The following is a 19,042-nucleotide window of genomic DNA, read 5'->3' as shown; positions in this document are numbered from 1 at the left end:
GTGACGTGGACGTGACGTCGGTACTTTTTACCTGATGGGGGTGTGACGTGGGTCATTCGAACGTGACGTGGGTGTGACGTGGGGGCTTCGAACGTGACGTGGGTGTGACGTGGGTGATTCGAACGTGACGTGGGCGTGACGTGGGGGCATCGAACGTGACGTGGGTGTGACGTGGGGGCTTCGAACGTGACGTGGGCATGACGTCGGCGTTTCGAACGTGACGTGGGCGTGACGTCGGTACTTTGAATGTGACGTGGGTGTGACGTGGGTCATTCGAACATGACATAGGTGTGACGTGGGGGCATCGAACGTGACAAAAGGGCGACATGGGTGCTTAGAACGTGACGTGGGCGTGATGTGGGTGATTCCAACGTGACGTGGGGCTTCGAATGTGACGTGGGCGTGACGTCGGTACTTTGAAAGTGACGTGGGTGTGACGTGGGGCTTCGAACGTGACGTAAGGGCGACATGGGTGCTTAGAACGTGACGTGGGCGTGACGTGGGTGATTCCAACGTGACGTGGGCTTTGAACGTGACGTGGGCGTGATGTGGGTGATTCGAACGTCACTTGGGCGTGACATGGGGGGCTTCGAACGTCACGTGGGCGTGACGTGGGGGCTTCGATGTTGACGTGGGCGTGACCTGGGTGATTGGAACGTGACGTGGACGTGACGTGGGTGGTTTCAACGTGACGTGAGCGGCACGTGGGGTCCTCGAACGTGACTTGGGCGTCACGTGGGGTCTTCGAAAGTGACGTGGGCATGACGTGGGTGATTCGAAGGTGACGTGGGTGTGACGTGGGGGCTTCGAACGTGACATAAGGGTGACATGGGTGCTTAGAACGTGACGTGGGCGTGATGCGGGTGATTCCAACGTGACGTGGGGCTTCGAATGTGACGTGGGCGTGAGGTGGGTGATTGGAACGTGACGTGGGCGTGACGTCGGTACTTTGAAAGTGACGTGGGTGTGACCTGGGGGCTTCGAACGTCACATAAGGGTGACATGGGTCCTTAGAACGTGACGTGGGAGTGACGTGGGTGATTCCAACGTGACGTGGGGCTTCGAATGTGACGTGGGCGTGACGTCGGTACTTTGAAAGTGACGTGGGTGTGACCTGGGGGCTTCGAACGTGACGTAAGGGCGACATGGGTGCTTAGAACGTGACGTGGGCGTGACGTGGGTGATTCCAACGTGACGTGGGGCTTCGAACGTGACGTGGGCGTGACGTGCGTGATTCGAACGTGACGTGGGCGTGACGTCGGTACTTTGAATGTGACGTGGGTGTGACCTGGGTCATTGGAACGTGACGTGGGCGTGACGTGGGTACTTTACTTTTGACGTGGGCCAGACCTGGGGGATGCGAACGTGACGTGGGCGTCACGTGGGGCCTTCGAAAGTGACGTGGACGTCACGTGGGTGATTCGAAGGTGACGTGGGTGTGACGTGGGGGCTTCGAACGTGACGTGGGCGTGACGTGGGAGCTTCGAACGTCACGTGAGCGTCACGTGGGGGCATCGAGTTTGACATGGGCGTGACCTGGGTGATTGGAAGGTGACGTGGGCGTGACGTGGGTGATTCCAACGTGACGTGGGGCTTCGAACATGACGTGGGCGTGACGTGGGGGCTTCGAACGTGACGTGGGCGTGACGTGGGGGCATCGAACGTGTCGTGGGCATGACGTGGGAGCTTCGAAAGTGACGTGGGCGTGACCTGGGTGATTCGAAGGTGACGTGGGGCTTCGAACATGACGTGGGCGTGACGTGGGGGCTTCGAAAGTGACGTGGGCATGACGTGGGTGATTCGAAGGTGACATGGGTGTGACGTGGGGGCTTCGAACGTGACCTGGGTGTGAGGTGGGTGTTTCGAACGTGACGTGGGCGTGACGTCGGTACTTTGAATGTGACGTGGGTGTGACCTGGGTCATTGGAACGTGACGTGGGAGTGACGTGGGGGCTTCGAACGTGACAAAAGGGTGACATGGGTGCTTAGAACGTGACGTGGGCGTGACGTGGGTGATTCCAACGTGACGTGGGGCCTCGAATGTGACGTGGGCGTGAGGTGGGTGATTGGAACGTGACGTGGGCGTGACGTCGGTACTTTGAAAGTGACGTGGGTGTGACCTGGGTGCTTCGAACGTGAAATAAGGGTGACATGGGTGCTTAGAACGTGACGTGGGCGTGACGTGGGTGATTCCAACGTGACGTGGGGCTTCGAACGTGACATGGGCGTGACGTGGGTGATTCGAACGTGATGTGGGCGCGACGTCGGTACTTTGAATGTGACGTGGGTGTGACCTGGGTGATTGGAACGTGACGTGGGAGTGACGTGGGGGCTTCAAACGTGACGTAAGGGTGACATGGGTGCTTAGAACGTCACGTGGGAGTGACGTGGGTGATTCCAACGTGACGTGGGCTTCGAACGTGACGTGGGCGTGATGTGGGTGATTCGAATGTCACTTGGGCGTGACGTGGGGGCTTCGAACGTCACGTGGGCGTGACGTGGGGGCTTCGATGTTGACGTGGGCGTGACCTGGGTGATTGGAACGTGACGTGGACGTGACGTGGGTGGTTTCAACGTGACGTGAGCGGCACGTGGAGTCCTCGAACGTGACTTGGGCGTCACGTGGGGTCTTCGAAAGTGACGTGGGCATGACGTGGGTGATTCGAAGGTGACGTGGGTGTGACGTGGGGGCTTCGAACGTGACGTGGGCGTGACGTCGGAACTTTGAATGTGACGTGGGTGTGACCTGGGTCATTGGAACGTGACGTGGGAGTGACGTGGGGGCATCGAACGTGACATAAGGGTGACATGGGTGCTTAGAACGTCACGTGGGCGTGATGCGGGTGACTCCAACGTGACGTGGGGGTTTCGAACGTGACATGGGCGTGACGTGGGTGTTTCGAACGTGACGTGGGTGTGACGTGGGGGCTTCGAACGTGACGTGGGCATGACGTGGGTGTTTCGAATGTGACGTGGGCGTGACGTCGGAACTTTGAATGTGACGTGGGTGTGACCTGGGTCATTGGAACGTGACGTGGGAGTGACGTGGGTGTTTCGAACGTGACGTGGGCGTGACGTCAGTACTTTGAATGTGACGTGGGTGTGACCTGGGTGATGCGAACGTGACGTGGGCGTCACCTGGCGGCATCGAACGTGACGTGGGCGTCACGTGGGGGCTTCGAAAGTGACGTGGACGTCACGTGGGTGGTTCGAAGGTGACGTGGGCGTGACGTGGGGGCTTCGAACGTGACCTGGGCGTGACGTGGGTGTTTACAAGTGACCTGGGCGTGACGTGGATGTTTCGAATGTGACGTTGGTGTTTCGAACGTGACATGGGTGTGACATGGGTGCTTGGAACGTGACGTGGGCATCACGTGGGGGCTTCGAACATGACGGGGGTGTGACGTGGGGGCATCGATTGTGACATGGACGTGACGTCGGTACTTTATACCTGATGGGGGTGTGACGTGGGTCATTCGAATGTGACGTGGGTGTGACGTGGGGGCTTCGAACGTGACGTGGGCATGACGTGGGTGATTCGAACGTGACGTGGGCGTGACGTGGGGGCAACGAACGTAACGTGGGCGTGACGTGGGGGTTCGAACATGACCTGGGTGTGATGTGGGTGTTTCGAACGTGACGTGGGCGTGACGTCAGTACTTTGAGTGTGACGTGGGTGTGACGTGGGTCATTCGAACGTGATGTACGTGTGACGTGTGGGCTTCGAACGTGACGTGGGTGTTTCAAAACTAACGTGGGTGTGACGTAGGGGTATCGAACGTGACGTAGGTGTTTCCAAACTGACGTGGGTGTGACGTCGGTATGTTGAATGTGACGTGGGTGTGACGTGCATGGTTCGATCGTGAGGTGGGTGTTTTAAATGTGAGCTGGGCGTGACGTGGGTCATTCGAACCTGACGTAGGTGTGACGTGGGTGTTTCGGACGTGACGTGGGCGTGACGTGGATGCTTCGAATGTGATGTTGGTGTTTCGAACGTGACATGGGTGTGACATGGGTGCTTCGAATGTGACGTGGGCGTAACGTGGGGGCTTCAAAACTGACGTGGGTGTGACGTGCGGGCTTCGAAAGTGACGTGGGTGTGACGTGGGTCATTTGAACGTGACGTGGGCGTGACGTGGGTGATTCGAATGTGACGTGGGCGTGACGTGGGGGCTTCGAACGTCACGTGAGCGTCACGTGGGGGCATCGAGTTTGACATGGGCGTGACCTGGGTGATTGGAACGTGACGTGGGCGTGACGTGGGTGATTCCAACGTGACGTGGGGCTTCGAACATGACGTGGGCGTGACGTGGGGGCTTCGAAAGTGACGTGGGCATGACGTGGGTGATTCGAAGGTGACATGGGTGTGACGTGGGGGCTTCGAACGTGACGTGGGTGTGACGTGGGGGCTTCGAACGTGACGTGGGCGTGACGTCGGTGCTTTGAATGTGACGTGGGTGTGACCTGGGTCATTGGAACGTGACGTGGGAGTGACGCGGGTGATTCCAACGTGACGTGGGGCTTCGAATGTGACGTGGCCGTGACGTGGGTGATTGGAACGTGACGTGGGGCTTCGAATGTGACGTGGGCGTGACGTGTGGGCTTCGAACGTGACGTGGGTTTTTCAAAACCAACGTGGGTGTGACGTGGGGTATCGAACGTGACGTAGGTGTTTCCAAACTGACGTGGGTGTGACGTCAGTACGTTGAATGTGACGTGGGTGTGACGTGCATGATTCGATCGTGAGGTGGGTGTTTTAAATCTGAGCTGGGCGTATCGTGGGTCATTCGAACGTGACATAGGTGTGACGTGGGGGCATCGAACGTGACCTGGGCGTGACGTGGATGTTTCGAATGTGACGTTGGTGTTTCGAACGTGACATGGGTGTGACGTGGGTGCTTTGAATGTGACGTGGGCGTAACGTGGGGGCTTCGAACGTGACGTGGGTGTGACGTCGGTACTTTGAATGTGCCGTGGGTGTGACGTGCATGACTCGAACGTGACGTGGGCGTGACGTGGGGTCTTCGAAGTTGACGTGGGCCAGACCTGGGTGATGCGAACGTGACGTGGGTGTGACGTGGGGGCATCGAACGTGACGTGGGCGTGACGTAGGGGCTTCAAAAGTGAGGTGGGCGTCACGTGGGGGCATCGAACGTGACGTAGGTGTGACGTGGGGGCTTCGAATGTGACGTTGGTGTTTCGAACGTGACATGGGTGTGACATGGGTGCTTCGAATATGACATGGGCGTATCGTGGGTGCTTCGAACGTGACGGGGGTGTGACGTCGGCACTTTGAATGTGCCGTGGGTGTGACGTGCATGACTCGAACGTGACGTGGGCGTGACGTGGGGGCTTCGAAGTTGACGTGGGCCAGACCTGGGTGATGCGAACGTGACGTGGGTGTGACGTGGGGGCATCGAACGTGACGTGGGCGTGACGTAGGGGCTTCAAAAGTGACGTGGGCGTCACGTGGTGGCATCGAACGTGACGTAGGTGTGACGTGGGGGCTTCGAATGTGACGTTGGTGTTTCGAACGTGACATGGGTGTGACATGGGTGCTTCGAATATGACGTGGGCGTATAGTGGGGGCTTCGAACGGGACGTGGGTGTGACGTGGCCGAATCGATCGGGACGTGGGTGTGACGTGTGGGTCATTTGAACGTGACGTGGGTGTGAGGTGGGTGTTTCGAACGTGACGTGGGCGTGATGTCGGTGCTTTGAATGTGACGTGGGTGTGACGTGCATGACTCGAACGTGACGTGGGCGTGACGTGGGGGCTTCGAACGTGACGTGGGCGTGACGTGGGGGCATCGAACGTGTCGTGGGCATGACGTGGGAGCTTCGAAAGTGACGTGGGCGTCACGTGGGTGATTCGAAGGTGACGTGGGCGTGACTTCGGTACTTTGAATGTGACGTGGGTGTGACCTGGGTCATTGGAACGTGACGTGGGAGTGACGTGGGGGCTTCAAACGTGACAAAAGGGTGACATGGGTGCTTAGAACGTGACGTGGGCGTGACGTGGGCGATTCCAACGTGACGTGGGGCTTCGAACGTGTCGTGGGCGGGAGGTGGGTGATTCGAATGTCACTTCGGCGTGACGTGGGGGCTTCGAACGTCACGTGGGCGTGACGTGGGGGCTTCGATGTTGACGTGGGCGTGACCTGAGTGATTGGAACGTGACGTGGACGTGACGTGGGTGGTTTCAACGTGACGTGAGCGTCACGTGGGGTCCTCGAACGTGACTTGGGCGTCACGTGGGGTCTTCGAAAGTGACGTGGGCATGACGTGGGTGATTCGAAGGTGACGTGGGTGTGACGTGGGGGCTTCGAACGTGACGTGGGCGTGACGTCGGAACTTTGAATGTGACGTGGGTGTGACCTGGGTCAATCGAACGTGACGTGGGAGTGACGTGGGGGCATCGAACGTGACAAAAGGGTGACATGGGTGCTTAGAACGTGACGTGGGCGTGATGTGGGTGATTCCAACGTGACGTGGGGCTTCGAATGTGACGTGGGCGTGACGTCGGTACTTTGAAAGTGACGTGGGTGTGACCTGGGGGCTTCGAACGTGACGTAAGGGCGACATGGGTGCTTAGAACGTGACGTGGGCGTGACGTGGGTGATTCCAACGTGACGTGGGCTTCGAACGTGACGTGGGCGTGATGTGGGTGATTGGTAGGTGACGTGGGCGTGAGGTGGGTGATTCGAAGGTGACGTGGGTGTGACGTGCGGGCTTCGAACGTGACGTGGGTGTGACGTCGGAACTTTGCATGTGACGTGGGTGTGACCTGGGTCATTGGAACGTGACGTGGGAGTGACGTGGGGGCTTCGAACGTGACATAAGGGTGACATGGGTGCTTAGAACGTGACGTGGGCGTGATGCGGGTGATTCCAACGTGACGTGGGGCTTCGAATGTGACGTGGGCGTGACGTGGGTGATTGGAACGTGACGTGGGCGTGACGTCGGTACTTTGAAAGTGACGTGGGTGTGACCTGGGGGCTTCGAACGTCACATAAGTGTGACATGGGTGCTTAGAACGTGACGTGGGAGTGACGTGGGTGATTCCAACGTGACGTGGGGCTTCGAATGTGACGTGGGCGTGACGTCGGTACTTTGAAAGTGACGTGGGTGTGACCTGGGGGCTTCGAACGTGACGTAAGGGCGACATGGGTGCTTAGAACGTGACGTGGGCGTGACGTGGGTGATTCCAACGTGACGTGGGGCTTCGAACGTTACGTGGGCGTGACGTGCGTGATTCGAACGTGACGTGGGCGTGACGTCGGTACTTTGAATGTGACGTGGGTGTGACCTGGGTCATTGGAACGTGACGTGGGCGTGACGTGGGTACTTTACTTTTGACGTGGGTGTGACCTGGGTGATGCGAACGTGACGTGGGCGTCACGTGGGGCCTTCGAAAGTGACGTGGACGTCACGTGGGTGATTTGAAGGTGACGTGGGTGTGACGTGGGTGCTTCGAACGTGACCTGGGTGTGAGGTGGGTGTTTCGAACGTGACGTGGGCATGACGTCGGTACTTTGAATGTGACGTGGGTGTGACCTCGGTCATTGGAACGTGACGTGGGAGTGACGCGGGGGCTTTGAACGTGACAAAAGGGTGACATGGGTGCTTAGAACGTGACGTGGGCGTAACTTGAGCGATTCCAACGTGACGTGGGGCTTCGAACGTGACGTGGACGTGATGTGGGTGATTCGAATGTCACTTGGGCGTGACGTGGGGGCTTCGAACGTCACGTGGGCGTGACGTGGGGGCTTCGATGTTGACGTGGGCGTGACCTGGGTGATTGGAACGTGACGTGGACGTGACGTGGGTGGTTTCAACGTGACGTGAGCGGCACGTGGGGTCCTCGAACGTGACTTGGGCGTCACGTGGGGTCTTCGCAAGTGACGTGGGCATGACGTGTGTGATTCGAAGGTGACGTAGTTGTGACGTGGGGGCTTCGAACGTGACGTGGGCGTGACGTCGGTACTTTGAATGTGACGTGGGTGTGACCTGGGTCATTGGAACGTGACGTGGGAGTGACGTGGGTAATTGGAACGTGACGTGGGCGTGACGTCGGTACTTTGAAAGTGACGTGGGAGTGACGTGGGGGCTTCAAACGTGAAGTAAGGGTGACATGGGTGCTTAGAACGTGACGTGGGCGTGATGTGGGTGATTCCAACGTGACGTGGGGCTTCGAATGTGACGTGGGCGTGAGGTGGGTGATTGGAACGTGACGTGGGCGTGACGTCGGTACTTTGAATGTGACGTGGGTGTGACCTGGGTGATTGGAACGTGACGTGGGAGTGACGTGGGGGCTTCGAACGTGACGTAAGGGTGACATGGGTGCTTAGAACGTGACGTGGGCATGACGTGGCTGATTCCAACGTGACGTGGGGCTTCGAATGTGACGTGGGCGTGAGGTGGGTGATTGGAACGTGACGTGGGCGTGACGTCGGTACTTTGAAAGTGACGTGGGTGTGACCTGGCGGCTTTGAACGTGACGTAAGGGCGACATAGGTGTTTCGAACGTGACGTGGGCGTGACGTGGGTGATTCCAACGTGACGTGGGGGCTTCGAACGTGACATGGGCGTGACGTGGGTGTTTCGAACGTGACGTGGGTGTGACGTGGGGGCTTCGAACGTGACGTGGGCATGAGGTGGGTGATTCGAAAGTGACGTGGGCGTCACGTGGGAGTTTCGATCATGACGTGGGCGTGACGTGTGTGGTTTCAACGTGACGTGGGTGTCACGTGGGGCATCGAACGTGACGTGGACGTGACGTCGGTACTTTCAATTTGAGGTTGCTGTGACCTGGGTCATTCGAACGTGACGTACATGTGACGTGGGTGATTCCAACGTGACGTGGGGCTTCGAACGTGACGTGGGAGTGACGTGGGTGATTCCAACGTGACGTGGGGCTTCGAACGTGACGTGGGCGTGACGTGGGTGATTCGAATGTGACGTGGGCGTGACGTGGGGTCTTCGAACGTGACGTGAGTGCCACGTGGGGGCATCGAATGTGACGTGGGCGTGACCTGGGTGATTGGAACGTGAAGTGGGTGTGACGTGGGGGCTTCGAACGTGATGTGGGTGTGACGTGGGTGTTTCGAACGTGACGTTGGTGTTTCGAACGTGACGTGGGTGTGACGTGGGTGCTTCGAACGTGACGTGGGCGTCAGGTGGGGGCTTCGAACATGACGTGGATGTGAGGTGGGTGCTTCGGACGTGACGTGGGCATGACGTGGGGGCCTCGAAAATGATGTGGGTGTGACGTGGGTGCATCGAACGTGACGTGGGCGTGACGTGGGGGCATCGAACGTGACGTGGGCGTGACCTGGGTGATTGGAACGTGAAGTGGGTGTGACGTGGGGGCTTCGAACGTGACGTGGGTGTGACGTGGGTGTTTCGAACGTGACGTTGGTGTTTCGAACGTGACGTGGGTGTGACGTGGGTGCTTCGAACGTGACGTGGGCGTCACGTGGGGGCTTCGAACATGACGTGGATGTGAGGTGGGTGCTTCGGACGTGACGTGGGCATGACGTGGGGGCTTCGAAAATGATGTGGGTGTGACGTGGGTGCATCGAACGTGACGTGGGCGTGACGTGGGAGTTTCGAACGTGACGTGGACGTGACGTGGTACTTTACATTTGACGTGGGTGTGACCTGGGTCAATCGAACGTGACGTGGGTGTGACGTGGGGGCTTCGAATGTGACGTGGGCGTGACGTGGGTGATTCGAATGTGACGTGGGCGTGACGTGGGGGCTTCGAACGTCACGTGGGCGTCACATGGGGGCATCGAACGTGACGTGGGCATGACGTCGGTGATTCGAACGTGACGTGGATGTGAGGAGGGTGCTTCGGACGTGACGTGGGCATAACGTGGGGGCTACGAACATGACGCGGGTGTGACGTGGATGCTTTGAATGCGACGTTGGTGTTTCGAACGTGACATGGGTGTGACGTGGGTGCTTGGAACGTGACGTGGGCGTCACGTGGGGGCTTCGAACATGACGTGGGTGTGACGTGGGGGCATCGATCGTGACGTGGACGTGACGTCGGTACTTTTTACCTGATGGGGGTGTGACGTGGGTCATTCGAACGTGACGTGGGTGTGACGTGGGGGCTTCGAACGTGACGTGGGCATGACGTGGGTGATTCGAACGTGACGTGGGCGTGACGTGGGGGCATCGAACGTGACGTGGGTGTGACGTGGGGGCTTCGAACGTGACGTGGGCATGACGTCGGTGTTTCGAACGTGACGTGGCCGTGACGTCGGTACTTTGAATGTGACGTGGGTGTAACGTGGGTCATTCGAACGTGACATAGGTGTGACGTGGGGGCATCGAACGTGACAAAAGGGCGACATGGGTGCTTAGAACGTGACGTGGGCGTGATGTGGGTGATTCCAACGTGACGTGGGGCTTCGAATGTGACGTGGGCTTGACGTCGGTACTTTGAAAGTGACGTGGGTGTGACGTGGGGCTTCGAACGTGACGTAAGGGCGACATGGGTGCTTAGAACGTGACGTGGGCGTGACGTGGGTGATTCCAACGTGACGTGGGCGTGACATGGGGGGCTTCGAACGTCACGTGGGCGTGACGTGGGGGCTTCGATGTTGACGTGGGCGTGACCTGGGTGATTGGAACGTGACGTGGACGTGACGTGGGTGGTTTCAACGTGACGTGAGCGGCACGTGGGGTCCTGGAACGTGACTTGGGCGTCACGTGGGGTCTTCGAAAGTGACGTGGGCATGACGTGGGTGATTCGATGGTGACGTGGGTGTGACGCGGGGGCTTCGAACGTGACGTGGGCGTGACGTCGGAACTTTGAATGTGACGTGGGTGTGACCTGGGTCATTGGAACGTGACGTGGGAGTGACGTGGGGGCTTCGAACGTGACATAAGGGTGACATGGGTGCTTAGAACGTGACGTGGGCGTGATGCGGGTGATTCCAACGTGACGTGGGGCTTCGAATGTGACGTGGGCGTGAGGTGGGTGATTGGAACGTGACGTGGGCGTGACGTCGGTACTTTGAAAGTGACGTGGGTGTGATCTGGGGGCTTCGAACGTCACATAAGGGTGACATGGGTCCTTAGAACGTGACGTGGGAGTGACGTGGGTGATTCCAACGTGACGTGGGGCTTCGAATGTGACGTGGGCGTGACGTCGGTACTTTGAAAGTGACGTGGGTGTGACCTGGGGGCTTCGAACGTGACGTAAGGGCGACATGGGTGCTTAGAACGTGACGTGGGCGTGACGTGGGTGATTCCAACGTGACGTGGGGCTTCGAACGTGACGTGGGCGTGACGTGCGTGATTCGAACGTGACGTGGGCGTGACGTCGGTACTTTGAATGTGACGTGGGTGTGACCTGGGTCATTGGAACGTGACGTGGGCGTGACGTGGGTACTTTACTTTTGACGTGGGCCAGACCTGGGGGATGCGAACGTGACGTGGGCGTCACGTGGGGCCTTCGAAAGTGACGTGGACGTCACGTGGGTGATTCGAAGGTGACGTGGGTGTGACGTGGGGGCTTCGAACGTGACGTGGGCGTGACGTCGGTACTTTGAATGTGACGTGGGTGTGACCTGGGTCATTGGAACGTGACGTGGGAGTGACGTGGGTAATTGGAACGTGACGTGGGCGTGATGTCGGTACTTTGAAAGTGACGTGGGAGTGACGTGGGGGCTTCAAACGTGAAGTAAGGGTGACATGGGTGCTTAGAACGTGACGTGGGCGTGATGTGGGTGATTCCAACGTGACGTGGGGCTTCGAATGTGACGTGGGCGTGAGGTGGGTGATTGGAACGTGACGTGGGCGTGACGTCGGTACTTTGAATGTGACGTGGGTGTGACCTGGGTCATTGGAACGTGACGTGGGAGTGACGTGGGGGCTTCGAACGTGACGTAAGGGTGACATGGGTGCTTAGAACGTGACGTGGGCATGACGTGGCTGATTCCAACGTGACGTGGGGCTTCGAATGTGACGTGGGCGTGAGGTGGGTGATTGGAACGTGACGTGGGCGTGACGTCGGTACTTTGAAAGTGACGTGGGTGTGACCTGGCGGCTTTGAACGTGACGTAAGGGCGACATAGGTGTTTCGAACGTGACGTGGGCGTGACGTGGGTGATTCCAACGTGACGTGGGGGCTTCCAACGTGACATGGGCGTGACGTGGGTGTTTCGAACGTGACGTTGGTGTTTCGAACGTGACGTGGGTGTGACGTGGGGGCTTCGAACGTGACGTGGGCATGACGTGGGTGATTCGAAAGTGACGTGGGCGTCACGTGGGAGTTTCGATCATGACGTGGGCGTGACGTGTGTGGTTTCAACGTGACGTGGGTGTCACGTGGGGCATCGAACGTGACGTGGACGTGACGTCGGTACTTTCAATTTGAGGTTGGTGTGACCTGGGTCATTCGAACGTGACGCACGTGTAACGTGGGTGATTCCAACGTGACGTGGGGCTTCGAACGTGACGTGGGAGTGACGTGGGGGCTTCGAACGTGACGTGGGGCTTCGAACGTGACGTGGGCGTGACGTGGGTGATTCGAAGGTGACGTGGGTGTGACGTGGGTCATTCGAACGTGATGTACGTGTGACGTGTGGGCTTCGAACGTGACGTGGGTGTTTCAAAACTAACGTGGGTGTGACGTAGGGGTATCGAACGTGACGTAGGTGTTTCCAAACTGACGTGGGTGTGACGTCGGTATGTTGAATGTGACGTGGGTGTGACGTGCATGGTTTGAACGTGAGGTGGGTGTTTTAAATGTGAGCTGGGCGTGACGTGGGTCATTCGAACCTGACGTAGGTGTGACGTGGGGGCTTCAAACGTGACGTGGGTGTGACGTGGGTGCTTCGAACGTGACGTGGGTGTGACATAGGCGCTTCGATCATGATGTGGGCGTGACGTGTGTGGTTTCAACGTGACGTGGGTGTCACGTGGGGCATCGAACGTGACGTGGGTGTGACGTGGGTGATTCCAACGTGACGTGGGCGTGACGTGGGTGGTTTCAACGTGACGTGAGTGCCACGTGGGGGCATCGAATTTGACGTGGGCGTGACCTGGGTGATGGGAACGTGAAGTGGGTGTGACGTGGGGGCTTCGAACGTGACGTGGGTGTGACGTGGGTGTTTCGAACGTGACGTTGGTGTTTCGAACGTGACGTGGGCGTCACGTGGGGGCTTCGAACATGACGTGGATGTGAGGTGGGTGCTTCGGACGTGACGTGGGCATGACGTGGGGGCTTCGAAAATGATGTGGGTGTGACGTGGGTGCATCGAACGTGACGTGGGCGTGACGTGGGGGCATCGAACGTGACGTGGGCGTGACCTGGGTGATTGGAACGTGAAGTGGGTGTGACGTGGGGGCTTCGAACGTGACGTGGGTGTGACGTGGGTGTTTCGAACGTGACGTTGGTGTTTCGAACGTGACGTGGGTGTGACGTGGGTGCTTCGAACGTGACGTGGGCGTCACGTGGGGGCTTCGAACATGACGTGGATGTGAGGTGGGTGCTTCGGACGTGACGTGGGCATGACGTGGGGGCTTCGAAAATGATGTGGGTGTGACGTGGGTGCATCGAACGTGACGTGGGCGTGACGTGGGAGTTTCGAACGTGACGTGGACGTGACGTGGTCCTTTACATTTGACGTGGGTGTGACCTGGGTCAATCGAACGTGACGTGGGTGTGACGTGGGGGCTTCGAATGTGACGTGGGCGTGACGTGGGTGATTCGAATGTGACGTGGGCGTGACGTGGGGGCTTCGAACGTCACGTGGGCGTCACATGGGGGCATCGAACGTGACGTGGGCATGACGTCGGTGATTCGAACGTGACGTGGATGTGAGGAGGGTGCTTCGGACGTGACGCGGGCATAATGTGGGGGCTACGAACATTACGCGGGTGTGACGTGGATGCTTCGAATGCGACGTTGGTGTTTCGAACGTGACATGGGTGTGACGTGGGTGCTTCGAATGTGACGTGGGCGTCACGTGGGGGCTTCAAACCTGACGTGGGTGTGACGTGGGGGCTTCGAAAGTGACGTGGGTGTGACGTGGGTCATTTGAACGTGACGTGGGCGTGACGTGGGTGATTCGAATGTGACGTGGGCGTGACGTGGGAGCTTCGAACGTCACGTGAGCGTCACGTGGGGGCATCGAGTTTGACATGGGCGTGACCTGGGTGATTGGAACGTGACGTGGGCGTGACGTGGGTGATTCCAACGTGACGTGGGGCTTCGAACATGACGTGGGCGTGACGTGGGGGCTTCGAACGTGACGTGGGCGTGACGTGGGGGCATCGAACGTGTCGTGGGCATGACGTGGGAGCTTCGAAAGTGACGTGGGCGTGACCTGGGTGATTCGAAGGTGACGTGGGGCTTCGAACATGACGTGGGCGTGACGTGGGGGCTTCGAAAGTGACGTGGGCATGACGTGGGTGATTCGAAGGTGACATGGGTGTGACGTGGGGGCTTCGAACGTGACCTGGGTGTGAGGTGGGTGTTTCGAACGTGACGTGGGCGTGACGTCGGTACTTTGAATGTGACGTGGGTGTGACCTGGGTCATTGGAACGTGACGTGGGAGTGACGTGGGGGCTTCGAACGTGACAAAAGGGTGACATGGGTGCTTAGAACGTGACGTGGGCGTGACGTGGGTGATTCCAACGTGACGTGGGGCCTCGAATGTGACGTGGGCGTGAGGTGGGTGATTGGAACGTGACGTGGGCGTGACGTCGGTACTTTGAAAGTGACGTGGGTGTGACCTGGGTGCTTCGAACGTGAAATAAGGGTGACATGGGTGCTTAGAACGTGACGTGGGCGTGACGTGGGTGATTCCAACGTGACGTGGGGCTTCGAACGTGACATGGGCGTGACGTGGGTGATTGGAACGTGACGTGGGCGCGACGTCGGTACTTTGAATGTGACGTGGGTGTGACCTGGGTGATTGGAACGTGACGTGGGAGTGACGTGGGGGCTTCAAACGTGACGTAAGGGTGACATGGGTGCTTAGAACGTCACGTGGGAGTGACGTGGGTGATTCCAACGTGACGTGGGCTTCGAACGTGACGTGGGCGTGATGTGGGTGATTCGAATGTCACTTGGGCGTGACGTGGGGGCTTCGAACGTCACGTGGGCGTGACGTGGGGGCTTCGATGTTGACGTGGGCGTGACCTGGGTGATTGGAACGTGACGTGGACGTGACGTGGGTGGTTTCAACGTGACGTGAGCGTCACGTGGTGTCCTCGAACGTGACTTGGGCGTCACGTGGGGTCTTCGAGAGTTACGTGGGCATGACGTGGGTGATTCGAATGTGACGTGGGTGTGACGTGGGGGCTTCGAACGTGACGTGGGCGTGACGTCGGAACTTTGAATGTGACGTGGGTGTGACCTGGGTCATTGGAACGTGACGTGGGAGTGACGTGGGTGTTTCGAACGTGACGTGGGCGTGACGTCAGTACTTTGAATGTGACGTGGGTGTGACCTGGGTGATGCGAACGTGACGTGGGCGTCACGTGGCGGCATCGAACGTGACGTGGGCGTCACGTGGGGGCTTCGAAAGTGACGTGGACGTCACGTGGGTGGTTCGAAGGTGACGTGGGCGTGACGTGGGGGCTTCGAACGTGACCTGGGCGTGACGTGGGTGTTTACAAGTGACCTGGGCGTGACGTGGGGGCTTCGACCGTGATGTGGACGTGACGTGGTACTTTACATTTGACGTGGGTGTGACCTGGGTCAATCGAACGTGACGTGGGTGTGACGTGGGGGCTTCGAATGTGACGTGGGCGTGACGTGGGTGATTCGAATGTGACGTGGGCGTGACGTGGGGGCTTCGAACGTCACGTGGGCGTCACATGGGGGCATCGAACGTGACGTGGGCATGACGTCGGTGATTCGAACGTGACGTGGATGTGAGGAGGGTGCTTCGGACGTGACGTGGGCATAACGTGGGGGCTACGAACATGACGCGGGTGTGACGTGGATGCTTCGAATGCGACGTTGGTGTTTCGAACGTGACATGGGTGTGACGTGGGTGCTTGGAACGTGACGTGGGCGTCACGTGGGGGCTTCGAACATGACGTGGGTGTGACGTGGGGGCATCGATCGTGACGTGGACGTGACGTCGGTACTTTTTACCTGATGGGGGTGTGACGTGGGTCATTCGAACGTGACGTGGGTGTGACGTGGGGGCTTCGAACGTGACGTGGGTGTGACGTGGGGGCTTCGAACGTGACGTGGGCATGACGTCGGTGTTTCGAACGTGACGTGGGCGTGACGTCGGTACTTTGAATGTGACGTGGGTGTGACGTGGGTCATTCGAACGTGACATAGGTGTGACGTGGGGGCATCGAACGTGACAAAAGGGTGACATGGGTGCTTAGAACGTGACGTGGGCGTCACGTGGGTGATTCCAACGTGACGTGGGGCTTCGAATGTGACGTGGGCGTGACGTCGGTACTTTGAATGTGACGTGGGTGTGACGTGGGGCTTCGAACGTGACGTAAGGGCGACATGGGTGCTTAGAACGTGACGTGGGCGTGACGTGGGTGATTCCAACGTGACGTGGGCTTTGAACGTGACGTGGGCGTGATGTGGGTGATTCGAACGTCACTTGGGCGTGACATGGGGGGCTTAGAACGTCACGTGGGCGTGACGTGGGGGCTTCGATGTTGACGTGGGCGTGACCTGGGTGATTGGAACGTGACGTGGACGTGACGTGGGTGGTTTCAACGTGACGTGAGCGGCACGTGGGGTCCTCGAACGTGACTTGGGCGTCACGTGGGGTCTTCGAAAGTGACGTGGGCATGACGTGGGTGATTCGAAGGTGACGTGGGTGTGACGTGGGGGCTTCGAACGTGACGTGGGCGTGACGTCGGAACTTTGACTGTGACGTGGGTGTGACCTGGGTCATTGGAACGTGACGTGGGAGTGACGTGGGGGCTTCGAACGTGACATAAGGGTGACATGGGTGCTTAGAACGTGACGTGGGCGTGATGCGGGTGATTCCAACGTGACGTGGGGCTTCGAATGTGACGTGGGCGTGAGGTGGGTGATTGGAACGTGACGTGGGCGTGACGTCGGTACTTTGAAAGTGACGTGGGTGTGACCTGGGGGCTTCGAACGTCACATAAGGGTGACATGGGTGCTTAGAACGTGACGTGGGAGTGACGTGGGTGATTCCAACGTGACGTGGGGCTTCGAATGTGACGTGGGCGTGACGTCGGTACTTTGAAAGTGACGTGGGTGTGACCTGGGGGCTTCGAACGTGACGTAAGGGCGACATGGGTGCTTAGAACGTGACGTGGGCGTGACGTGGGTGATTCCAACGTGACGTGGGGCTTCGAACGTGACGTGGGCGTGACGTGCGTGATTCGAACGTGACGTGGGCGTGACGTCGGTACTTTGAATGTGACGTGGGTGTGACCTGGGTCATTGGAACGTGACGTGGGCGTGACGTGGGTACTTTACTTTTGACGTGGGCCAGACCTGGGTGATGCGAACGTGACGTGGGCGTCACGTGGGGCCTTCGAAAGTGACGTGGACGTCTCGTGGGTGATTCGAAGGTGACGTGGGTGTGACGTGGGGGCTTCGAACGTGACCTGGGTGTGAGGTGGGTGTTTCGAACGTGACGTGGGCATGACGTCGGTACTTTGAATGTGACGTGGGTGTGACCTCGGTCATTGGAACGTGACGTGGGAGTGACGCGGGGGCTTTGAACGTGACAAAAGGGTGACATGGGTGCTTAGAACGTGACGTGGGCGTAACTTGAGCGATTCCAACGTGACGTGGGGCTTCGAACGTGACGTGGGCGTGATGTGGGTGATTCGAATGTCACTTGGGCGTGACGTGGGGGCTTCGAACGTCACGTGGGCGTGACGTGGGGGCTTCGATGTTGACGTGGGCGTGACCTGGGTGATTGGAACGTGACGTGGACGTGACGTGGGTGGTTTCAACGTGACGTGAGCGTCACGTGGGGTCCTCGAACATGACTTGGGCGTCACGTGGGGTCTTCGAAAGTGACGTGGGCATGACGTGGGTGATTCGAAGGTGACGTGGGTGTGACGTGGGGGCTTCGAACGTGACGTGGGCGTGACGTCGGTACTTTGAATGTGACGTGGGTGTGACCTGGGTCATTGGAACGTGACGTGGGAGTGACGTGGGTAATTGGAACGTGACGTGGGCGTGATGTCGGTACTTTGAAAGTGACGTGGGAGTGACGTGGGGGCTTCAAACGTGAAGTAAGGGTGACATGGGTGCTTAGAACGTGACGTGGGCGTGATGTGGGTGATTCCAACGTGACGTGGGGCTTCGAATGTGACGTGGGCGTGAGGTGGGTGATTGGAACGTGACGTGGGCGTGACGTCGGTACTTTGAATGTGACGTGGGTGTGACCTGGGTCATTGGAACGTGACGTGGGAGTGACGTGGGGGCTTCGAACGTGACGTAAGGGTGACATGGGTGCTTAGAACGTGACGTGGGCATGACGTGGCTGATTCCAACGTGACGTGGGGCTTCGAATGTGACGTGGGCGTGAGGTGGGTGATTGGAACGTGACGTGGGCGTGACGTCGGTACTTTGAAAGTGACGTGGGTGTGACCTGGCGGCTTTGAACGTGACGTAAGGGCGACATAGGTATTTCGAACGTGACGTGGCAGTGACATGGGAGTTTCGAACGTGACGTGGACGTGACGTCGGTACTTTCAATTTGAGGTTGGTGTGACCTGGGTCATTCGAACGTGACGTACATGTGACGTGGGTGATTCCAACGTGACGTGGGGCTTCGAACGTGACGTGGGAGTGACGTGGGTGATTCCAACGTGACGTGGGGCTTCGAACGTGACGTGGGCGTGACGTTGGTGATTCGAAGGTGACGTGGGTGTTACGTGGGTCATTCGAACGTGATGTACGTTTGACGTGTGGGCTTCGAACGTGACGTGGGTGTTTCAAAACTAACGTGGGTGTGACGTAGGGGTATCGAACGTGACGTAGGTGTTTCCAAACTGACGTGGGTGTGACGTCGGTATGTTGAATGTGACGTGGGTGTG

This window comes from Dromaius novaehollandiae, chromosome 8 (genome assembly GCF_036370855.1).
Source record: "Dromaius novaehollandiae isolate bDroNov1 chromosome 8, bDroNov1.hap1, whole genome shotgun sequence".
NCBI classification, from domain to species: Eukaryota; Metazoa; Chordata; class Aves; order Casuariiformes; family Dromaiidae; genus Dromaius; species Dromaius novaehollandiae.
Note: the sequence above shows the minus strand (reverse complement) of the source record.